The sequence below is a fragment of the Monodon monoceros genome, unplaced genomic scaffold (genome assembly GCF_005190385.1).
Source record: "Monodon monoceros isolate NGI ecotype Baffin Bay Population unplaced genomic scaffold, NGI_Narwhal_1 Super_Scaffold_4, whole genome shotgun sequence".
NCBI classification, from domain to species: Eukaryota; Metazoa; Chordata; class Mammalia; order Artiodactyla; family Monodontidae; genus Monodon; species Monodon monoceros.
Genome location: NW_021703781.1, coordinates 47,382,629 through 47,405,115, shown reverse-complemented (window position 1 = coordinate 47,405,115; position 22,487 = coordinate 47,382,629). Strand labels below are relative to the sequence as shown.

Here is a 22,487-nt window from a genome sequence, read left to right as displayed (position 1 = left end):
AAAAACTGCCAGTTATCAAACCTTCTTTTGATACCTTCTTTTTTTTTTTCGGTACGCGGGCCTCTCACTGTTGTGGCCTCTCCCGTTGTGGAGCACAGGCTCCGGACGCGCAGGCTCAGGGGCCATGGCTCACGGGCCCAGCCGCTCCGCGGCATGTGGGATCCTCCCAGACCGGGGCAGAAACCCGTGTCCCCTGCATTGGCAGGCGGACTCTCAACCACTGCGCCACCAGGGAAGCCCTTGATACCTTCTTGAAGAGAAGCTGAAAAAACCACCAGTATCAAAGCGTCTTGGATTAGATGATGAATGAGAATACAAGATGGCTGTATAGGAAACAGTTAACAGAGCATACACCCCATGAGGGCCAGGACTTTATCATTACTGCTGTATCCCTTGAATCAAGTCTAGAACATAATATGGGACTTCCCTGGTGGTCTGCACTTCCACTGCAGGGGACGTGGGTTCGATCCCTGGTCGGAGTTAAGATCCCACAGGCCGCACGGCGTGGCCAAAGTAAGTCTAAAACATAATAGGCTCTCATTAAATATGTGTTGAATGAAGGAATGTATAAGCAAATAAACGAATTCTGACTTCGCAGCCAACTGCCCATGTTCAAATTCTGGTACAATCTCGTACTACTCTGTGTTCTAGGGCAAAGAACTGTTTCCTGCCTCAGTTTTCTCACTGCTTAAATGGATATAATTAAAAGTACATACCTCAGAGGAATTTTTATGAGGATTATATGAGACACTATAAGTAATGCACTTTGTACATAGGAAGCTAACAAATGCTTGCTGAGTTAATTTTAAGAGTTTCATACCTAGACAAAACAATGAAAACACAGGACATAATTTAAGGCCTGATGAGAAACAAATACTTAGAACAAATGCCTTCATACAATTTATCTGCTTTTAGGATGTACATGGAGGTAACAGTCACCTAACTTTTCCTGCCAGGTACCCTTCCTCCTCCTCTAAGAATTTTAAAAGATTACTCTCTAAGTGGTAAGTGTGTAAAATATGAAAATCATGGCTTAAATTACTCATCAAGATGAAATCAAGAAATAGGATGTACACAGCAGTGTAGAGTTTTATGAACATTTAAAACTTCAACTGAGTGACCTGGGTATAGTCTCGGATACTAAGAGAAGTTGATCAGCTTACCCTGGTCCAAGACAAGTGGTGAGTCAGTCAGGGAGAAGGCTAGGATCTTCCTGTTTCCGTAAAGCATAGTTCCTTCAATTAAAAAGTTATGGATAAGCTAGTCACAAAGGATGAATATCGTATTTTTCCACTTATAGGAGGTACTTAGAGTAGTCAAATTCATAGAAACAGAAAACAGAATGGGAGTTGCCAGGGGCTTGGGGCTGGCGGGGGGCAGCGATGGGAACGAAAAGTTATTGTTTAATGGGTACAGAGTTTCTGTTCGGGAAGATGAAAAAGTTCTGGAGCTTGATGGTGGTGATGGCAGTACAACAATATGAATGTACTTAATGCCACAGAACTGTACACTTAAAAATGGTTAAATGGTAAAATTTGTGTTATGTTTATTTTATCACAATTTTTAAAAAGTTCTGGGATAAAAGATCTTCCTTTTTTAAAAAAGGAAAAAGAAATCACCAGCAAACATTAAGACCCTTGGCAAGTCACTTCACGAGCCCTGATCTGCCCATCTATAAAAATGCTTTAGACTTGGGATACATCATCTCTAATGGGCCTTGAAAAACTTCAATCATATGGTTGTACAATTTGGGAGCATTACCTAGAGTGAACTGCATCTGTAGTGAGTCAGGTGGGAACATTTTAGTCCTTGTGGGCCATATGATATCTGTCTCAACCATGCAACTCTGACCACATAGGGCAAAGGCTGCCAAAGACAGTATGTAAACAAATGGATGTAGCTAGCTATTTTCCAATAAAACTTTATTTAAGAAACAGGCAGTGAGCAAGATTTGGCCCTTGGGCTGTATTTTGCCAGCTCCTGACCTAGAGAATATTTCTGTGAACATGCATAGATGACAGCAATTAAAAACTTCCCTATATCCCAGGGTTGAAAACTTCTATAGTGGCAATAAGCTTCTGACGACAGTCTCAAACCAAAATGTTTTTAGTGCAACATTTTAAACTAACTTTAAGATTTCTGTTTTCCAGGCAATGAGTAGGATATAGTGGCTTAACTATGAGAAGGGGGTCATCCTCATCACTATCGTCATCATCAAACAGCTAGCAGAGTTAGAAACAATCTTTTATTCCTCTTTGTAAAGGTCTGCATAATCTGATATTTCTCCTAAGTCACGATGCAGAAAGTTTACCAACAAAAGGAAAAGGAATATTAAACAAAAACATTCTCTCCTGTTTGCCAAAGAGCAGGCTTAGTCTCCCACCTCTGACTTCAAAACACCAAATCGTCCTAGTGGCATTTAAAGAAGTACTTCCCCATTCTACCTGGCATTCTAGAGTGCTGATCTGAGAGAAAACACAGGGCTTCGAGGGGTAAGCTTTCTGCTTACATACTGATGGACGGTGCTGCAAGCTGGCCTGACCCGGGGAAGCCGTGCTGGAGTGTGTGTACATGTCATCTTCAGCCTCACTGCGGCCTGGACCCTGGTCTCAGAAGAAGCCCTGAAGGACAGGGAGGTGAGCGTTCACCTTCCCATCTCCTTTGCCCTTTGAAGGACAACAGCTGCAACAAGAGAGAGCACATTTGAAATAAGAATACTGAGTCTCTGGGAACTAGATCTGGCCTCATAGCCTAGGGACGAGGAGGGATGCTTCCGTTTCTACAGATGCTGAACAAAGAAATTTACACAGCCCAAGTACTAATGATACTCGCCCCTTCTAGCTTTTTGGATGACTGTTACATGTAAATCAAGAAGAATCTGTGCACAGAGGAAAAGAGTTTCAAAGTACTTTTCACTCAAGTCATCAAGACTGAGGACCATTCACTACTATATTGCTGAATTACAAAAGGAGAGGCTTTGACATTAGATCATGTAAATGCTGGCATTTTTAATTTACTAAATTAAGAACACTGCAGAAAAGTCCAAGGAAGAGAAGTAATTACATGTATTCATTTATGCTTTTAAAAGGTAAGTTTTGTCAAGAATTGTTCTTGATTTGAACAACTTACAATGATATTTCACTTCCTAAAATTTAAGAAGGATGATACTTATCACAAATACTGACAGGGAAGTTAACTGGAATTTGATGATTATAAATTAGTAGACCACCATTTCCTTTACAGTATTTCCTGAACAATTTGTTCTTTAACGCTCTTTACCAATGAAGCCTGAAGTTTTAGGTGAAGTACTCATTTCTACTGGAAAAGGAAAGAATTTCTGTAGTTAGAAACTGAATTTATTAGCATTGGCATGAATGCTTGTATGAAGCCTTTATGTCATATAAGTTAATTCACTTTAGAAGTATCCAACAATAAACACTAGTCATTAATAAAACTGAATAAATAGAATCTAACTGTTAAAAGCTGACATTTATAATACCCATACTCAACAACAACGTGAACACTTCACACTTTTGTACTTTATTCATTAACGTCATTGTTTTAATTGCCACATTAAAGATTAAATATTACATGTTAAATAAACATCCGCACAGATTTCTTCCAAATGCCTATTATGGGTTGAACTGTGTGCCCCCAAAAGATATATATAAAAGTCTTAACCCCTGAAACCTGTGAATGTGACTTTATTTGGAGAAAAGGTCTTTGAAGGTATAAGTTACAATGAGGTCGTACTAGAGTAGTTGGGCTCTTACTTTAAGAGGACTAGCGTACGGGCTTCTCTGGTGGTGAAGTGGTTGAGAGTCCGCCTGCCGATGCAGGGGACACGGGTTCGTGCCCCGGTCCGGGAAGATCCCACATGCCGCGAAGTGGCTGGGCCCGTGAGCCATGGCCGCTGAGCCTGCGCGTCCGGAGCCTGTGCTCCTCAACGGGAGAGGCCACGACAGTGAGAGGCCCGCGTACCGCAAAAAAAAAAAAAAAAAAAAGAGGACTAGCGTACTTATAAGAATAGGAGACAGACAAATAGGGAGAACATCATGTGAAGACACAGATGCGCAGAGAGAAGACGGCCACATAACGCCAGCAGCAGAGACTGCAGCAGCAGCACCAGAACTGCACGTTGCAGGGGAGGGAAACTCTCTCCAGGGATGTTTCCACCAGAAGGGACTACAACTCAGCTACCACTGGGTTAAAGAATTCAAGGACACTAAGCAAATTTAGGATCATGGCTACAGGAAATGAGAGAGAATTTGTCCAGGCACATATAGAAGGATTTAAAAACAAACAAAGAAACAAAAAACCCAGCACTGAGAATCCATTTGAACTGGTTACCATATTTCGAGTAGTACTGATCTGCAGACAGCCATGATGGACAAACGGATGAATGGACTGAACAAAAGGCTAACACGTGCGGAGACACATGGGGTATAGGAATGGAGGCTGAGAGAAAGCTAAGGGTGATTACATTAGGGTCTGAGGAAGACAAAGAAGGAAAGGGGTCAACTGAACTGAAAAGCAAGGGAGGAGTAGTGAATCTCCATTCACATTAATGTAATTTTCCCAAGTGTACAAGCCAGAATATGGTTGTTTTAAAATCAATTTATACTGCACTTAATTCTAGATATTCTTTTTGATCAGTTCACATGATATTTACAATATCTGGCATAGAATTAATTTGTGCTACATATAACAGAACAGTTACAGAGATTACTTGATACATATATACACAAACACACATGTACACACACATATGCATGGTATATTTTAAAGACTACATGGGCTAAGAACTAGAGAGATGTATTTCTTCAAATATTAGAGTCACACTCACTTTTTAAAAATTTTTTTTTTTTTTTTTAATTTTTGCGGTACGCGGGCCTCTCACTGTCGTGGCCTCTCCCGTTGCGGAGCACAGGCTCCGGACGCGCAGGCTCGGCGGCCATGGCTCACGGGCCCAGCCGCTCCGCGGCATGTGGGATCCTCCCGGACCGGGGCACGAACCCGTGTCCCCTGCATCGGCAGGCGGACTCTCAACCACTGCGCCACCAGGGAAGCCCTAGAGTCACACTCACTTTTAACTGATTATCTCTTTTATGCTTTATAAGAGACACGTATCAAGACTAATTAACAGCTGATGATGCCAGTCAATGCCTGGCATTATGTTTGGAGCAACATATCAGAACTACTAGCATTTGTGAACCTTGACTCTGGAAACCATTTAAACTGACCATAAGAACACTCTGTACCACATATGGTAACATCTATAATATTCAGAATCAAAATATAGACAAGTAGCACTTAGGAAGTAAAACTTACTGTGATAAACAAAAATGTGAGTGTTTTGTAGTGTTATCCTTTGAAGATGCTGTTTCTTCATGTAGTATAATGCTCACGCTGTGAGTTTTCTCACACAGTTTCTACCATGAAGACAGGACTGAAGTGCAACTTATATCTTTACAAAGACGGATGACACCAAGCTTAGTAAAAATGCAAACTTCCTAGTACAATGATGAATTCAACTTACTTTCAGCTAAAGGTTTTATAGTTAAAAGAAAGAAAAGCTTCAAGAAAAGGCATGAAACAGAATTCTTGTTTTTATATAAGGAGGTGCCTTCCATTTTCTTACCCACCCAAAGTGTAAAGACAACAGACAGAAAGAAGTGGCATGCATGAGTTAACCGTAGTTAGACACTACAATCCTTGTAGAGATATTCATAGTTATTTTCCACTTTGAGTTATTCAAATTCAGTTCTCTATCTCATCCCTGTCTGCACAGCAGCCTCTAGGTACACAGTACAAAATATTAACCAAGTGGGTACAAAATAAAAAGCAAATAAACTTCCAGTTACTTCTGGCCCAATAATTCATTTCCTCTAGCCAACCAGCCTAAGAGTTCCCTGTGGCCATTAAGGGGCACTGCCAATTACTCTGACCAAATCGTTCCTGAATGACTGTCAAGCATGATCATTCCTAAAAATCTGTGAAATGGAGATGTGGTGGGAACAGAATGGCCTCACTCAACGCGTCATCCTCTATGCTTTCCTGTTCCTTCTTGTACATAAAGGCTGGAATTCGGTGACACCTTTGAAATCCTATCTCAGATGCCATCTAGGCAAAAGGCAGCCCCACGAACCCTCCTCAAGCTTCACTCAACCTATCCTGCAGGTCAGAGTCAGCTTTCTAAAGCCACTGCTTCTCTCCCTTGGTCAACAACAAATAATGTAGTGAGCTCTGCCAAGTACCCAGCAATGTCCTCATCTAACAAATGAAATCATGGCACAGAGAGTTTGCATGACAACCAGGACCACACAGCTCACGATGGAGGGAGGAGGCATGGAACCCAGCAGGGCAGTTCCAGGAGTGCTCTGGTGCTGCTGGACCACCTTCCAGACCACTTTGCTCTGCATAAGCACAGCACCTCTGGAGCCTGGAACCAGACAACCTTCATCACCCTAGCTCCACTCTCTCCAACACAGCACCTCCTCTCCACAGCTGCAGCGAGCTTCTCGCTGTCCCGCAAACACAATGTGAACACCAACCTCTAACCTGGGCTTATTTACACCGCTCCCCACCAGATGGGATGCTCTATTTCCTCCTCCTCACCATCCAGGAAGGCCAACTACAATTCTACATCTTCTCAAATTGTTCCTTCTTCCAGCCTTCCCACCTCATTTTTGAGTCTCTCTTTTCTGAGAACTGCTAGAGACCCGTGCACCTGATGTTTTAACGAGTTTAGGATGAGTACTGATGTTTGGTGTTTATGTGGTCTACCAGGTCAGGTGGGAAAACACCCTGGAGGCAGGGACAGGCAGGACCCAGCATAGGTTCGTGAACCGAGCAGATGCTCAATACGTGCTGCTGATTTTATAACAACCTCACGGTAATACACTGAGTAAAATAATGCAGCACACTGTCATGAAACGCCTGGGAAATCATCTCAAGACTTTTGGGGCACACGTAAAGGTGCACCTAACTTCCAGAGTATTCTTCAACTGAACAACCGATTTCCCCAGCTGATCATGCCAACTAAGAAGGCATTTCTGTGTTTAGATAGCACCAGTCTATGCATATGTGAGAGTGTAAACAGCCAGGGACTGACACTCAGGCCGTGTTCAAACACAGCACTGGAAAGAGAACGAGGGATCCCAGTACGTTGGAATCAAAATGATGTTTTGAAAAGGCTGATAAGACGGAAAATGAAAATAAAGTGCACCCAGTTGCCGTTCTTTTTTGCTCTGGATCATTTATTTAACAAACTCTTCCTAGTACCTCCACGTTAAACACTGTTTGGGGCACTGTGAAGGATGCTGTCATAGTCCCACAGAGGTTTTGGTGAAGCAGCTCACCTGAGAATTTTTCAGGGTCAGAATGAGCTATTTATGCTTTTACATTTGAACGAGGTGAAACCTGCACTCTGAATATCATCAGAATGCAAACACAGTTTTGAGAAGTTACAAAGATACACAGAGATATGGGTCAGAATCTGAAGCATTTCTGATTTTCCGTGATTTTTTTTAAGAGTAACTCACAGGAGAGGGAAAGAGAGGGAGCAAACAGCAGAAAGCAGGTGTGGTCTAATCGGTACCAGGTTTCTAGCACGAGGCACTAGGATAGCCTTTCTGCTTCCCCCAGGGCCTTGGCACCCAGCCACGGTCAAGCCCCTGAGCACCCTAACAGTGGACCGCACAGATTGCAGGTTCAGCTGGCCCCATGCTTCTATGGCAACCACTGAACCTCTGTGGGACAATCATCTCTTACTGGGCTAAGCCAATTATACAGCTTGATATTAGAAACCTTCAGGTGGCATACTCTAACAAAGAACACTTAAAGGGTATCTACTTGTTGATATATCTTACTAGGAGATTGCCAGGTTAGCTTTTAGATGTAATGTTTTCATAGTGTGGCTATTATTAAATACCCTTCTGTAATACACACATTACTCAAAGAGGGAGAATAAAATCCCTACTAACTCCGCACAGTTCAAGGAGCACACAAATATGTGCTGTGACCATGAGAGGAATCACAAGAGCAATGGCACTTTCTGGCAGAGAAGGGGGCCCTGATAGCAGGTAGATTCCTTGCAATAAGGGGAAGAGGGCCTAGCACCCCTCAGCAGAGAGGTGGGGGCCAGCCTCCTGGAAAGAAGGGGAAGCTAAGGGAGAGCCCTGGGATGTACGAAGTTGTAAACCATTCATAAGTGAGAAAGTACCCAAGCTTTTCTTAAGTCTACTACTATTATCACCTGTCTCCTTAAATGTGAGAAACAGCAGAAAATACAAATGGTAGAGATTCAAACAAACAAAAACAAACACTCATTTTGGAAATCTTCTGAACTCTGTTAAACGAGCTGGCATGTGCACATTGGTTCCACACTCACTCACTCCCCAAGCCTGATCAGTACCTGCTAAATGAGGATGACTATAACTTGATAACAGCAGGTGTCTTAGTTCAGGCTGCTAGAACAAAATACCATAAACTGGAACGGCTTATAAACAACAGCAACATTTCTCACAGTTCTGGAGGCTGGAAGTCTGAGATCAGGGTGGCACCATGGTTGGGTGCTGGAGAGAGCCCTCTTCTGGTTTGCAGGTGGCCGACCACGGTTGTATCCTCACACATGCGAAGAGCAGAGTAGAGGAAGCAAGCTCTCTCGTGATTCTTTGGCTGCACTGCAAGGCATATGGGGTCTTGGTTCCTCGATCAGGGTTTGAACCCATGCCCCCTGCAGTGGAAGCCCAGAGCCCTAACCACTGGACCACCTGGGAAGTCCCATCTCTCATGATTCTTACAAAGGCACTAATCCACTCATGAGGGATCCATCCTTAGGACTTAGCCTAATCTTAATTTTCTCCCAAAGGCCCACCTTTTAACACCATCATATTGGGGGTGGGGAGACATGATTTCACCATGGGAATGTTGAAGGACACAAACATTCAGCCAATAAGATTAGGTGTCCTCTGATTTGTCATGCATCCTCTAAGACCACCATAGAGGGATTCCCACACTTGTAAAGTTTGCTTCTATAAGGAAGACACCATCAATTTTCAATAGGATAAAGTAGGGGAAATATGAAAGTTAGAGGCCAGATGTTAGAAAAAAAAAGATTACTGATAAAAATGTAAATAGATTATACAAGATGACTAAGCAGTACAAAATACCACATAGATTTGGAATTTTTATGAATGTAGTGGTCACAAACCGCAGATGGCCAAGGTGCAAACAATCATCTGTCTAGAAATAGCTTTTAATGGGAAAAAGGAAATTATTTGACTAAAGGCCACTGAAATCTACCAATGACAAGAAGCTCATAACTCCAACAGAAAAAAAAAAAGGGGGGGGGAAGAAAATGAACATTTATTTTTTGATGAGGAGAGTTGAAACTACCTATCTCCCCTTGGTATTAATAAAGTTCCATCTGACTAATGGAGAATACCAGTAGAGACACCCTCCACTGAGGTTGTCACTATTTCTCCTGATCCCAGGAATCAGCTGAAGCCAGCTCCCTGGAAGGTCAGGATTTCTAGAGAAATGCAAAAATAAGATGAGTGAGAGGAATACAGCTTTCCTCATCATCATGATTTCTGGGAATCAAGTAGCAGAGGCATGGCTCTTCTCTCCCCCATGCCTACCAGAGCTCATACACTCTTCAAAAGATCAGGCTCTACAACTGTGACCCTATTTCTGTTTCGTAAAGAGGTTCATTTATACCATTTTTTTAGATTCCACATATAAGTGATATCAAACGATACTTGCCTTTCTCTGACTTACTTCACTCAGTATGATAATCTCTAAGTTCATCTATGTTGTTGCAAATGGCATTATTTCGTTCTTTTTATGGCTGAGTAATATTCCATTGTATGTATGTACCACATCTTCTTTATCCATTCCTCTGTTGATGGACATTTAGGTTGCTTCCATGTTCTGGCTATTGTAAATAGTGCTGCAATGAACATTGGGGTGCATGTACCTTTTCGAATTATGGGTTTCTCTGGATATATGCCCAGGAATGGGATTGCTGGGTCGTATGGTAGTTCTATTTTTAGTTTTTTAAGGAACCTCCATACTGCTCTCCATAGTGGCTGTATCAATTTACATTCCCACCAACAGTGCAAGAAGGTTCCCTTTTCTCCACACCCTCACCAGCATTTATTGTTTGTAGATTTTTTGATGATTGACATATACACACTACTATATATAAAATAGATAACTAATAAGAAGCTACTGTATAGCACAGGAAACTCTACTCAACACTCTGTAATCACCTATATAGGAAAAGAATCTAAAAAAGAGTAGATATATGTATATGTATAACTGATTCACTTTGCTGTACAGCAGAAACTAACACAACATTGTAAATCAACTATACTCCAATAAAAATTAATTGAAAAAGAAAAAATGTCACTAAATTGTTAAAAAAAAAAATCAGTCTCTTCCATGTTAATGAGGGGAATTTTTCATGGTAAAACAGGGAGAGCAAGACAGTTTTAAGTCTTCCAGATCAGCCTACAAACCCTTACACCTTTGCTCCTTCAACTGCGGTCCACAGACCGCCAGCATCAGCACCACCAGGGAGCTTGTTAGGAATGCAGAATCTGGGGCCCCAGGTGATTCATATGCAATTAAAATTTCAGAAGCACTGTGAATGTACTAAAAATATTTCTTACTCCTGGGATTAGGTATTTCTCCCCACATGCTAGGGGTCAGTGCAGTTAGGCCAAGTCTAGGACGATCCGAGCATCAAAATGAATGATAGTAAGGGATTATAACACACTGAATTTAAAGAAAAGAAGCCATGAGTCCATATTTATAACAAATGAATGAATGGGGTAAGTGGAAGCTCTTCTTTACAATGGAAGGCCAACTTATAACTATACAAGTGATTAAAGAGTTAGAAAAATCACCATTTTGCAACTACCATCATTATAATGGTTCAGGCAAGAATCTCCAGGGATCCTAAAGCCATTAGGTGAACGGTTGTTGGGGGACTAGGATATTTACACAGTTTTGCAGTATCTCTCCACATACTATTTATGAATTACAAAAGGATAAAGGTAACTTTACAGTGGAGCAATCTATTGGACACTACCTAAACCAAGTGATCAAATTTAACATCACTAGGAACGGGACCACCTGACATATGTACCTGCTGAGGCGATGCACTTAGGAGGATACAATAGCACTTATGTAGTATTTCTGCCCCCAAATGTAAAACCTGACTCTAATCATGAGGAAACATAAATAAGCCCGTACTGAGGGACATTTTACAAAGCAAACGACCTGTACTTTTCAAAAGTGTTAATGTTATGAAAGACAAAGAAAAACTGAAAAAGATTAAAGAGGCTTGATAACTAAAGGGAATGTGTGATCCCAGGCTTCTTCCTGGATTGAGACTTCCTTCTTGTTGTTACATGTATATTGCTGTTAAAGAGTTCATCATTGAGACAGGTCTGCACATTAGCTAATGACACTGTATCAATGTTACATTTCCAGAATAAGGTAACTATATCTCCTTTTAGGTGATACAAACTGAAGTATTTAGAGGTGAAGGGTCATATCTGCAACTTATTCTTAAATAGTTCAGTGAGATCTGTAATAATATGTATATATAGAGAGAGAGAGATAAAGCAAATATGGCAAAATGTTAACAAACGGCTCATCTAAGTGAAACGTACATGGGTGTTCACTGAACTATTCTGGCAACTTTTCTATAGATTTTGAATTTGTAGAAATAAAAAGTTGGAAATAGAAAAAAAAAGTGCAAAAGATCAAAAAGTAATGCAATTAAAAATGGCCCTCATCCTCCTACAACCTTCTAGAAGAGTTAGAATACCACTACCGACCGTACCCTCCCCCACCTAGAGTGGTCTTGAAATTGAATACAGGTAAGTGCCAGGCTGAATAAAACTCCTCTTTATAAGAGTTTTAGGAAAAAGCATTTTCTAGGCTACAAGCCTCTTCTTTGAAAGTGCAGCTCCTAATTCCTTCTACAATGTGCAGGGGGTGTTTTTGACACAGGAAATAGAGCAGTGAAGCAGGCGAAGGGCCTGTTCTCATGGAGCTTACATTCTCCCAGAAGGAAACAGACAATAAACAAACAAGGTCAGGCAGTAGTTAAGTGCTATGAAGCAAAATAAAGCTGACAGAGACGGAGTGCTGTTTCAAACAGATGGTTGGAGAAGGACTCTAGCCAGGTGACGCTGAGCAGAGACCTGAATGAGGTGAGGGATTAAACTGTACGGCGGGCTGGGGGGAGTGTATACCAGGCAGAGGGCATGGCACGTGCAGAGGCGCTAAGGCAGGATGGTGCTCAAGCTGGCGCAGAGAGAGTAAGGGGGGGATTTGGGGTGGTGAGGTCATGGAGTCCCTCCCAGACCATCATCAAGACTTTCTTGTTAACTCTGATACGCTGACTGGTGCCTCCCACCTGTCCATCTCACTCTGGACAGCCAACTACCCAGCCGTCTAATGAAGGGACTGCCGTGGGGAAGCAGCCAAGTGTGCTTGCTCAGCACGAGGCTCAAGCACGCTTCCCCTTTTTGCCAGCCATCTCAGGTTGTTTCTTCCTCAGGCTCCATACTCAGAAACACTCTGCCTAGTTCCCTTCTCCTTCCACTCCCACTGAATCCTCATGCAAAGGTCTCCAAAAGGTTCTCTTTGGGTTGAGAGGTTTAAAAAAAAAAAAAAAAAAGAGCCCCGTCATAGCCGATCAACCTAAGAGCCACGTTTATAACATCCAGTGCTGGTTCTCACAGAAGTCATTATCCCTTCCTAGATGCTAAGTTCTGAAGGGGGCTGAGTCGCAACAAAGCATTAGCGCCATTAGCATAAGAAAAAGTCTTCGAAAATGCCCAGAAAGTGCTTCAGAAAACACTGGCACCTACCTCTCCACTCTCCTTTAATCAAACCTGCTTTTCTTCAAGTTCTGCTGTTAAGCAACGTGAAAGCAGGGGTCATCATGGTCACTCTTTTATTCCTAGTGACAAGCGAGGGACCTGGCATATAGTGGTTCATCAATAAATATCTGTGGGACGGTATTTTATGGGAAAAAGATTAAAAAGCCAATTTCTTATTAATTAAGCTGATGGAGGTTGCCAAAATGTTAATACACTGTACCTTTCACCTCTATTAACTGTAAATATATTGTAACTGACTCAGATGCAGTCTGATGCAGGACGTGGTGCTCGGCACACAGTAGGAACTTACTAGGTGTTCGATGGATGGAGGGATGGTTAATTTGATGACCAACCACCCATCAGATAGGAGCTGTGTGGGCTGACCTGTGAAAGCCATCATTTATAATATTTATAACATTGTTTCTAGAGGAAAAAATGTACCTTGGGCTTGGTTCATAACCATTAGTTCATAAATGAACTTCAGAATACCACCTGGTCACTTGTAAAATGGATATCTGGGACAGCAGGTATGTTTTCACTCGCCGACTGTTTATGAGGGATTTAGAGTACCATGACTGATTTGGGGAGGAGTGGTGGATATCTGCTCCCTTTTAGCTGAATGAAGCCAAATGTATAGAGATTAAATTTTTGTAGTAATTTGGAAACTCCGAAAGAAAGGAGATTGATTTCATAGTATCCTTTCAAACTATTTGGGAGCAACTGTGCTCAAGGATGGATGACATGGAGAATCAAAGAAATAAAGATTTTGCCCAACTTAGTGACTCTAATGAGAGACAGAAATATATTAGATGCTTTAAAAACAGTTATATTTACAGATCTGATCTCACTGGACTTGGAAGGACTAGGGTCCTAAACCTGTTTTACATACGATTTGATTTACACCCATAAAATTTTAAAAAGTTGTTTATATAGATAAATATTACAAACTTACTAGATAATTTAGATATATACTCAATTTAAATATAGCTACACACTCTGAATTTTAAGAAAATCTTTTTTTTTTGTCATTTTATGAAAAAGAAGCTAAAATCTGAGCACCAAAGAAACCTTCAACATTGTGCCCAGATAAAGGCAGTTTATTACCTTTCTTGAACTTGGTGACCTACACAGTACCAAATCAATACCAAAAGCACTCATTTTCAGAAAAAGAAACTGAGGCAGTCAAAGGGGAATGGGGTTTAAGGAAGAGAGAGAAAAAGGACACAGGAACAATGAATTGCGAATGGGGGAACTTTTGCTATGTACAAAAAGTTTTATTCTCTGAGCTATCCCTCTTAGCATTTTCTGGGTTATGTGTGTCACTTTCCAAAACTCCTGAGAGACAAAGGTTTGCCTGGATAGAAATGGCTCCACCTTTTCATATCAATTTATTCTCCATTTTAGTAATTTCCAAACAGCCTAGTTAAAAACAAACAAAACCAAAAACACTGCAGAAAATAAAAGAGTTTGATATAGATGACTAAGAAGAGAATGTAAAGGATTATGCTAGACGGCTCTATGGTTCTCCTAGCTTGGTAAGGCCCTGGATGAAATGCAGTCAGCGTCTGCAGCATCTGAAATCGTCTATTATCAAGGTCTAAACACGGTCCTTATTTTGTAATGGAGTGAAAGTGAGTATGTAGTCTCAATCACCCCGCAAAGACTTTACTGCAGGCCTACCCTGTACCAGGCACTGGGCCAGGTGCCTGGAATACACAGGTGAATTAGGCAGACATGGCCCCGTCTTCATGGAGCTTACATTCCAGAGGAACTGAATATTAATTAAACAAATATCTACTAAGTACATATTAGTTAAGAGGCTCTAAAACAGCTGAGAGCAAACTTCTAACAAAAGGAGAAGGGACTAATATAAAAAGTTTCTCATGAAAACCCCAGGATCACATAACTTCAATGATTCAAATGACCTTAAAGGTCGTTAAGTTCAACGTACTGTATTATCCAATTCTGGGATCCTGTCTAAGACATCCCTAGCAAATAGCCCTCTTCTCTATTGCAAGGTTTGTCAGAATATTTTATAAGGAGTAAAGAATAGAAATGTATACAAATTAAACACTATATTCATAATTTTAAAAATTTCTTTATAAAAGCCAATAACTAGACATGTTTAAAAACATGTTCTTTAAATTTTATCACCACCTCATTTGTAGTTCTGGTTACACTAAATGGAACACTTTTACAATTTTTTATGTCATGCTCCATAAACTCAAACACCTTCAATAAACAGCAACTAGTTGCAAAATCACATTATGAAAACTGTTATAAAAGTGTCACATTAGCTTATATTAACATAACACTCATTTTAGAAATGTGGATCTTACTGAAATCACTAGGTTCACAACTAAACAGCCTAAAAAAAATCAGGTTTAAAGCTTTTGACTACCTACACTTGCTTCTGCTCTTCACAGAATGCCTACATCAAAAGAATGAAAGAGCTATAAAATATATTTCAATTTTGAAATTACAATGTAAAATAAACAAAAATGTTAGAGAAAGCAGGAAACAGTAAGAAAGGAAATTCCCATTAACAGATAGATAGTTTGTTAGGATACACTGTCAAGGAGTTAAAAACGTAAGTCTCATACAAATATAAATTGAGCATGTGTCAAAAATTTATTTAAATCATTAATGATGAAACCAGCAGGATGATACATCCGGTTCAGTGGAGTATAGGAAAGCCTGAAGTGTATATAGTCAATGAAAGACAGAATACTGAAATAAGATTGCTAATACATATATAAAACTGGTTAATATGCTATAGGTCAATAAAACTATAACTTTGCGGGTTATCTTCTCTATCAGACAAAAATTATTTGCAAGTTATCAATCTACAATGAACATCCAACTTCACAGAATCTGGGTCCTAATCAATAGTAAATAGTAAGTTAAACAAAGGTACAGCTTCCTAGCAAATTATGTGATCCGTGACCGGGTATGTCTGCCAATGCTTCAGCGTATCACTGAAAGGACATGCAACCACCCTTGTGCCTCATTCCCAAGTGCTGGATGATTTTTCTTAACACTTTAATATGCAGTAAAACCTTGACTACACAAAACCCTCATGTATGATTAGTCTTGATAATGGCACGGTCCAGAGACCTAAATTAGCCCTTAAAATGCTAGTAGCAAGGCATACACTGGTGACTGGTAGATGAACACCCCCCGCCCCCCACCAAGGCTGCAAAATCCCTCTTTATTTGCTTGCCTGCTTTTATCACACTTGGCCTCTCTTCTTCTATCTCAGAAAATTTGCTGCCTACCTTGTGTTGCTTCTAGTCATTTCCACCAACACATTTCTGTACTGTTTATTTTCCTTTAAAAATGTCCCTTTGTATGAATACTAATCATGACAACCTTTTAACCAAAAAGAAAAAAAAAAATCTAACTCTTTCAACATAAATACATCTAAAAGTTTGAGTCAGAGCTTGACAATAAGCATCATATTCTATAGCATAAATGGTTAATCCCTCTGCCCATCCATCCCTTATTCTAATATTAAAAAACATAATGAAACATTTAAGATCAATAACTTAATTTCTACTAACTGAAAAATAATTAAGAAGGAACCTTCTAAAGGCTTCTTCCTAAGGGGTCAATATAGTAAAAACTTCTGGCTCTATATTACATTACAGTTACAGTATCCCTCATTTAGAGCCTTAATAATTTATAGTAATGATGGCTATGCGACAATGTGCCAGATACTGTGCTAAGGGCTTTCCAAATTTCATCCTGTTTAATCCTCACAACACTCTTGTGAACTAGTTTGTATTATCAGCCCCATTTTTCAGATGAAGAAACTCAGTCACAGAGAATTAAATTAACTTTCCCAAGATCACAATGGTGGTGGGATTCATATCCAGGTTATTCAGCTTCAGAGCCCTCCGGTTAAACCACTATGCTACATTAATGGAGAAGACAGAATTTTAAAAACAGATACATTAACAATAATAACACTTGTGTGACACTTTTTATATGTAGCCACTATTCTAAGCAATGAACATACAGAACTTATTTATCTCTCACAATAACCCTCTGGGGTATGATTATTATCTCCAATTTACAGAAGAAGAAATTGAGGCAAAGAGAGGTTAAGTATACTTGCCCAAGGTCACAATGCTAAGAAGATGCAAGGCTGAGACGCAAACCTGGACAGCCTGGCTTCCAAGTCCAGGACCTTCCCCTGATGCCATGCTGCTCCTTGCTAACCATTTGAAAAGCATAACACAAGTAAACAGTCCTAACTCTTTAGAACCTCTGAGGTTGGAAATAACCACATTAAAGCACAGACCCATAACGAAATGTTCACTACTATAATCAAAAGTCATCGAGAACAGGTTAAAAGGTTTTCATTCAGCCTTGTTAAGAAGGCAAAGAAGTAACACACTTAAGCAAAATTTCATCCAAGATGAATTTCTAAAAAAATATTTTTCTGGAAAACAAACTCAATACAGAACAAATGAGGTGTTACAGTAGCTTTTTAAAACCTTTCTGTAGAAATTATTTTTGTTCTTGTAGCTTGGGGTTTCTCAGAATTCCCTCAGGGGCTGTGGGTAGACGGGGAAGGGGAAGAGATAGGACCCCAGTTCCCCACTCCACCTTCAAGCAAGCAGTTCTGTTTATATTTTTTACATATTGGATTTCCCCATAAACTTTTGCTTTGATGGGACCTAGGCTCCCGTGAGAACTCGGTCTGAGTGGGCAGCCCTTCTCAACTTCGGAAAGCTTTCCCCATCACTTCCCCAGCATCCCAGAAGGTATATTAATACTTCACAGCATTTCTCCTCTTCCTTCTCGAATCTCATGCCCTAATCATTCTCCCACACGACCTTACCTTTCCATCCTCCTCTGTCAACAATCATCACCACCACTGCTCAGGTTTACCAAACTCCTTCTACACGGCAGGTTCTCGGTTAAATGTTTTCACATAACTCCTTCACTGACTGTGCTCAGCACCCCTGTGAATTAGATTCTACTATGGCCCCACTTTATAGAGGAGCTCACTGTCCAATGGTCACAGAGTGATGGAAGTAAGATGAAAAACTAGACGGCCCACCCGAAGGGCCCCCAACTCTTAACCAGTACGCTATCCTGCCTCTCAGTCAGGAGATCCCTGTTCAAAATTTCCCTGAGACACTGTTCCAGACTCAACCTCTCAAAACCAAAACAAAACAGAACACAAAGCTCCTTTCCTTCTGGAGCAGCCCTTCACAGCAGCACCTCACACGCTCAACGCTCAGCTCTCAGTACAATATCATCCACACACACTGATGCCGACACTCATGAAATCATGTTGTGTGTTCTTTCAGACACGCACGTGTGTTTGGCCCTCCAATTAGGTTGTTTCTCAAAACGAGGGACTATCTCCCTTGTGCTTTCTACATCCTCACCCTCCTCACTAGATCACCTAGAATGGGTTTGGGCACAGTGTCGGAAGATGTCCAACCCTCAGTGTCAAGAGTCCTGGCCGTGGTCGGGACCCCTGAGTTCTAGTCCCACCTGGGGCAACGCCCTGGAGAAGATGCCGTTGTTGTCCCCCACCCCTCCTAGTCTTCAAGCCTCCCCTCTCCATGCTGCAGGCAGCCTTCTGTGAGCCCTGTGCTTAGACTGTGGCTCTGGGCGCAGGCTGGGCCGGCTCAGAGAGTGAGCTGGGAATGCAGGGCAGCTAATGCCTCCAGGAAGCAGCCCTCAGTCAAGGGCAAATATCCCTGCTCCCTTGCCCTTTAGGGAGGATAACTCTCAAGTGTGTGGACTGTCTCCCCCAGTTCCATCGAGGGACTGAGCTCCAGGTACCCACAGCAGTAACTCTCTTGAAAATGCACCTTGATTTAAGGCTTCCTCCTCTGCCCTGTCCCACTTGCCCACTTCCCTGCTGACATTCTTGGGAGAACCTCTCACATAAACCGCTTACTCTCAAATCCTTGTCTTGGGTCTCCTTCTGGGGAAGCCAAACTGAGATCTGCTCTCCTTTGTGACTCCATTTCTCCATCTGATAAACACCAGTGCTGGATAGAGGATCTCCAGGGTCTCTTTAGGCTCTAACATCCTTTGCTTTCAATGAAGTAAAGCACGTTGCAACAGCGAACCAAAACTGACGATGGAGGTTACTTCTTAAACGAGACACTATACCCCACCTTGGAGCCACAGCTCCGTGAATGCGGAGGGAGAGGGCCGCGCAGCCTGAGTGCCCGTCAGCAAGGTCCTTCTGGACGTGCTCGCAGGGCTGCGGTGGCTGCTGTGGGGATGGCCTCCAGTGCAGAGATCCTCTCATCTAAGGTCAAGGTCACACACTTCCAAGGTCGCCATCACGCACTGACTGAGGGATGCTCACGTGGAAAGGCCTGGTCATCTCAGCCCAAGTCAAGCCAACTCCGAGGGACCTCTCTAGCCCCGGAGCTACCCAGGGGGCCGCCAAGGTTGCCGCTGGGCTGGCCCCCTTGCTTCCTTCCCACCTTCGAAGGGCTGACAAACATCCTGAGCGCTCAACTCCACTTCACAGTCTGCTTCCCAGGGGACCCCACCTGTAACAATTTCATTTTAAATTTTATTTATGATGTCATGAAAATCACAGACTCTGGAACTCTGCCTGGGGAAGCAGGGAGGTTCCTTTTAATGCTCTAAGACCAGGAAGTGGTAGAGACAAGGGGGGAATAAAGCAAAGTTTTTAATAAAATGGGAATGAGGCAGATACAGACAAGCTATGTATGGTATGAGATGCAGCTTCGGTTTCTGAACAAAAACAAGAAATACATAAAAGGTCAGCATAGTCAGTGAAACTGAATGCTGAGAACTCAGATGAAGCAGTCACAGAGGGCGATGAAAGAGAGAAATCTCTCCCAGAGAAGGAAAACAAGAATGTCCTTGCCAAGGAGAAGAAACAGACTAAACATACCATACACACCAAGTCAAAAATCATGGGGTAGAAATAATCCATCTGAAAGAGGGCCCTCGACTTCAGGAGACTACATGCAACCCATAAGAGGTTCTCTCCCCCGGTATGACCAAGGCAGATGCCATTCCGGGAGTTCCCACTAACGAAGCTCAGGGTTAGATCACGCTCCTGAACAGGCTGGGGAGAGTCCCATCGTGCTGCCACAGGCAGGGCCTTTCCTGAGACTTTGCCAACAACACGTGAGTGACATAGCTGGCTCTCCAACTACAGGCGGAGCTGCTCCCTGGAGAGAAAGCCAGTGATGCTGCTCTGCCAATGGCTGTGCCCAACTGGTGGCATCCAGTCACCCCCTCTGCTGGGCTATGACCTCCTGGAGAAGAAGGGATGCCAGGGCTGGGTAAGGAGGGAGACTGAAATTTAAAATAATATGTTAAGTTGCAAAGGCACCACTGAGAAGGTGACACCTGGGCAAAGACCAAAAAGAGATGAGGACTTAGTCTCATGATTACCACAAGGAAGAGTGGCTACACAGAGAGACACGAAAGTGCCATGAGCAGGAACGACGCCGATGCCCGAGGAACAGCAGGGAGGCCAGTGTGGCCGAGAACTGAGAGGGCCTGAGGTCAGGGAGATGAGGGGCGAAGTCATGCAGGGCCTTCTGGGCCATGGTAAGAACTGTGGCTTCTACTTGGAGAAGATGGGAAGGCCCGGGAACACAACTGGGTAGAGTGACATAATCTGACACTTCTATTTCCCTTCTCTGGATTGATTTTCCTCCGCAGCATTTCTCACCATCTGACAAAGTACACACATTATATATTTACTGACTGTCTCAACCCATTAAAATGTAAGCTCCACGAGGGCAGATGATTTTTGTCTGTTCTGTTCACTGCTATAGATTCCCCCAGTGTCTGGCACTTAGTAGATAATCAACATTTATTGAATGAATGAATGAATGAATGGGTCATCTTGAGAAGAACCTGAAGAACTCTTCTAAATGGCAAGATGAATTCAGACAAAGAGAATAATGTTTCTACTTCCTCTGAAGCTGTTTAAATCAGTGCTGTGAGGCCAAAACAACAAATTACCTACTTGTTCTTTTAGGCACCTAGGTGCCCACGTTTAAAAACATGTTTCTAATTTCTAAAAACTGGATGCTTAAATGCGGGGAAAACCACAGATGCATCGGCAGTTTGGGAGGTTTTCCATGTATGGAAATCATTCATTAAACACATATTGAGTGACAGTGTCTATGAGATGCTCAATAATGAGGTTTAAAATGAACAGGATTCAGAGTGACTGCCTTTCTGGATGCAAAAGGCTGGCCGTTCTCAGGGCTAGAGGCAAGCAGGGGAAGGGAGGAGAGCATTTACAAGCGACACCAGCTCCCTCCCTATCAGGACAGAGGATCCCCTTTGAAAATCGCTGACCTAGGTGATTCTCAGGGGTGCCTTTTGGGTGCAAAAAAAAAGTTTGAGATGCACCAGTATAAGGAAGTGTGTCCTTTTTATATATAAAAGTTTCCAACATACCAATAGTTTATGATCTAGAAAGTTTTTAAAAATCAGTTTAGGTGTCTTTTCATAATACTTATGTTTCCCTATCAATCCACAGACTCAAAACATAACTGAAATGATCTACGCGCACAGTAGGGGAAAATGGTATAGGAGAACATCACTGAAATTTAGTTGAACAAAATGGAAATATATTCATACTGGAGGGAAGGAGAGGGAAGGGATGAGGGACCCGGGGTTCCGTTTCCCTCTGGAAGGGAGCTCCCACCTCCTCCTCACCAACTTTAGCCATTTCATCACTGAATTCGGAAATCCTCTGTGAGCTTACGCCAGTCACTTAACCTAGTTGAGTCTCCCTGTTTCACTGTAAAAAGGGGGCTACCTTACAAATTATTTACCTGCTGGGTGGTAAATAATATTCACACATCCAGCACTTAACACAATGCCTGGATCACAGTAAGCCCTCAGAAAATGTCAGCAGCACTGTCCGTGAGATTTTATTTTCCAAAGATGGCCACACCAACAGGTACCTTCCATCCCACGGGGCTCCTTACAGCGCGGTGCAGACACTCCTCCCTCAAGAGCTGTGTCTGTGAATCCTCCACTTGAATCTGGGCAGGCCTGTGACCAGGCAGAAGTAACTCTACGTGACTTCCAAGGTCGATCATAAAAGGCCACATAGCTTTCCTCTGGATCTTTCTCTCTTAGGACATGCTCATTGGGAGCATCAAGGCGCCATGTAACAAGTCTGGGTCCCTTGACGCCTCCATGCTGGACAAACCACATGCAGAGGTCACACAGAGAGACGGACAGGTCCGAGGAGCCCAACTGTCTCAGACCAGGCACCAGGTAAGTGAGCAAGCCTCTTAAGATGCTGCTGCTGCTGCTGCCAGCCTTTGAGCCTATGGAGACAGGCCACATAGGCAACCAGATTCTAAATTCCTGACCCACAGAAACCATGAGAGACAAGTTTTGCGGTGGGTCTGTCACCCTATGCATTGCTATTAATGACTCCCTGTCTGCTTCTAATTTAGAAACCATATCATGTTATTCTTCTGTTTAAAAAGGACTCCAGTGGAGCTCCACGTCATGCAGAGGATGAAAAGAACTGGGAAGCTCCACGGCAGACTGGGAGACTCGAGGGAGGGACTGTGTCTT

At 42.3% G+C, this 22,487-nt stretch overlaps 1 protein-coding gene across 3 annotated transcripts in view; it reads right to left on the bottom strand.

The window, feature by feature from the left end:
• Positions 1–22,487, bottom strand: part of PCGF5 (polycomb group ring finger 5) — a 115,765-nt gene that overhangs the window by 71,973 nt on the left and 21,305 nt on the right. Inside the window, exons 1-2 of one of the 3 annotated variants that reach the window (XM_029244707.1) lie at positions 2,510–2,554; positions 1,164–1,235 (exon numbers count right to left, since the gene is read on the bottom strand). The exons of the other annotated variants lie outside the window; for them this stretch is intronic. The gene's annotated coding sequence lies outside the window, so the exon portion shown is untranslated. Of the gene's footprint in view, positions 1–1,163; positions 1,236–2,509; positions 2,555–22,487 lie in introns of those variants that run through there. 3 annotated transcript variants of the gene reach the window in all.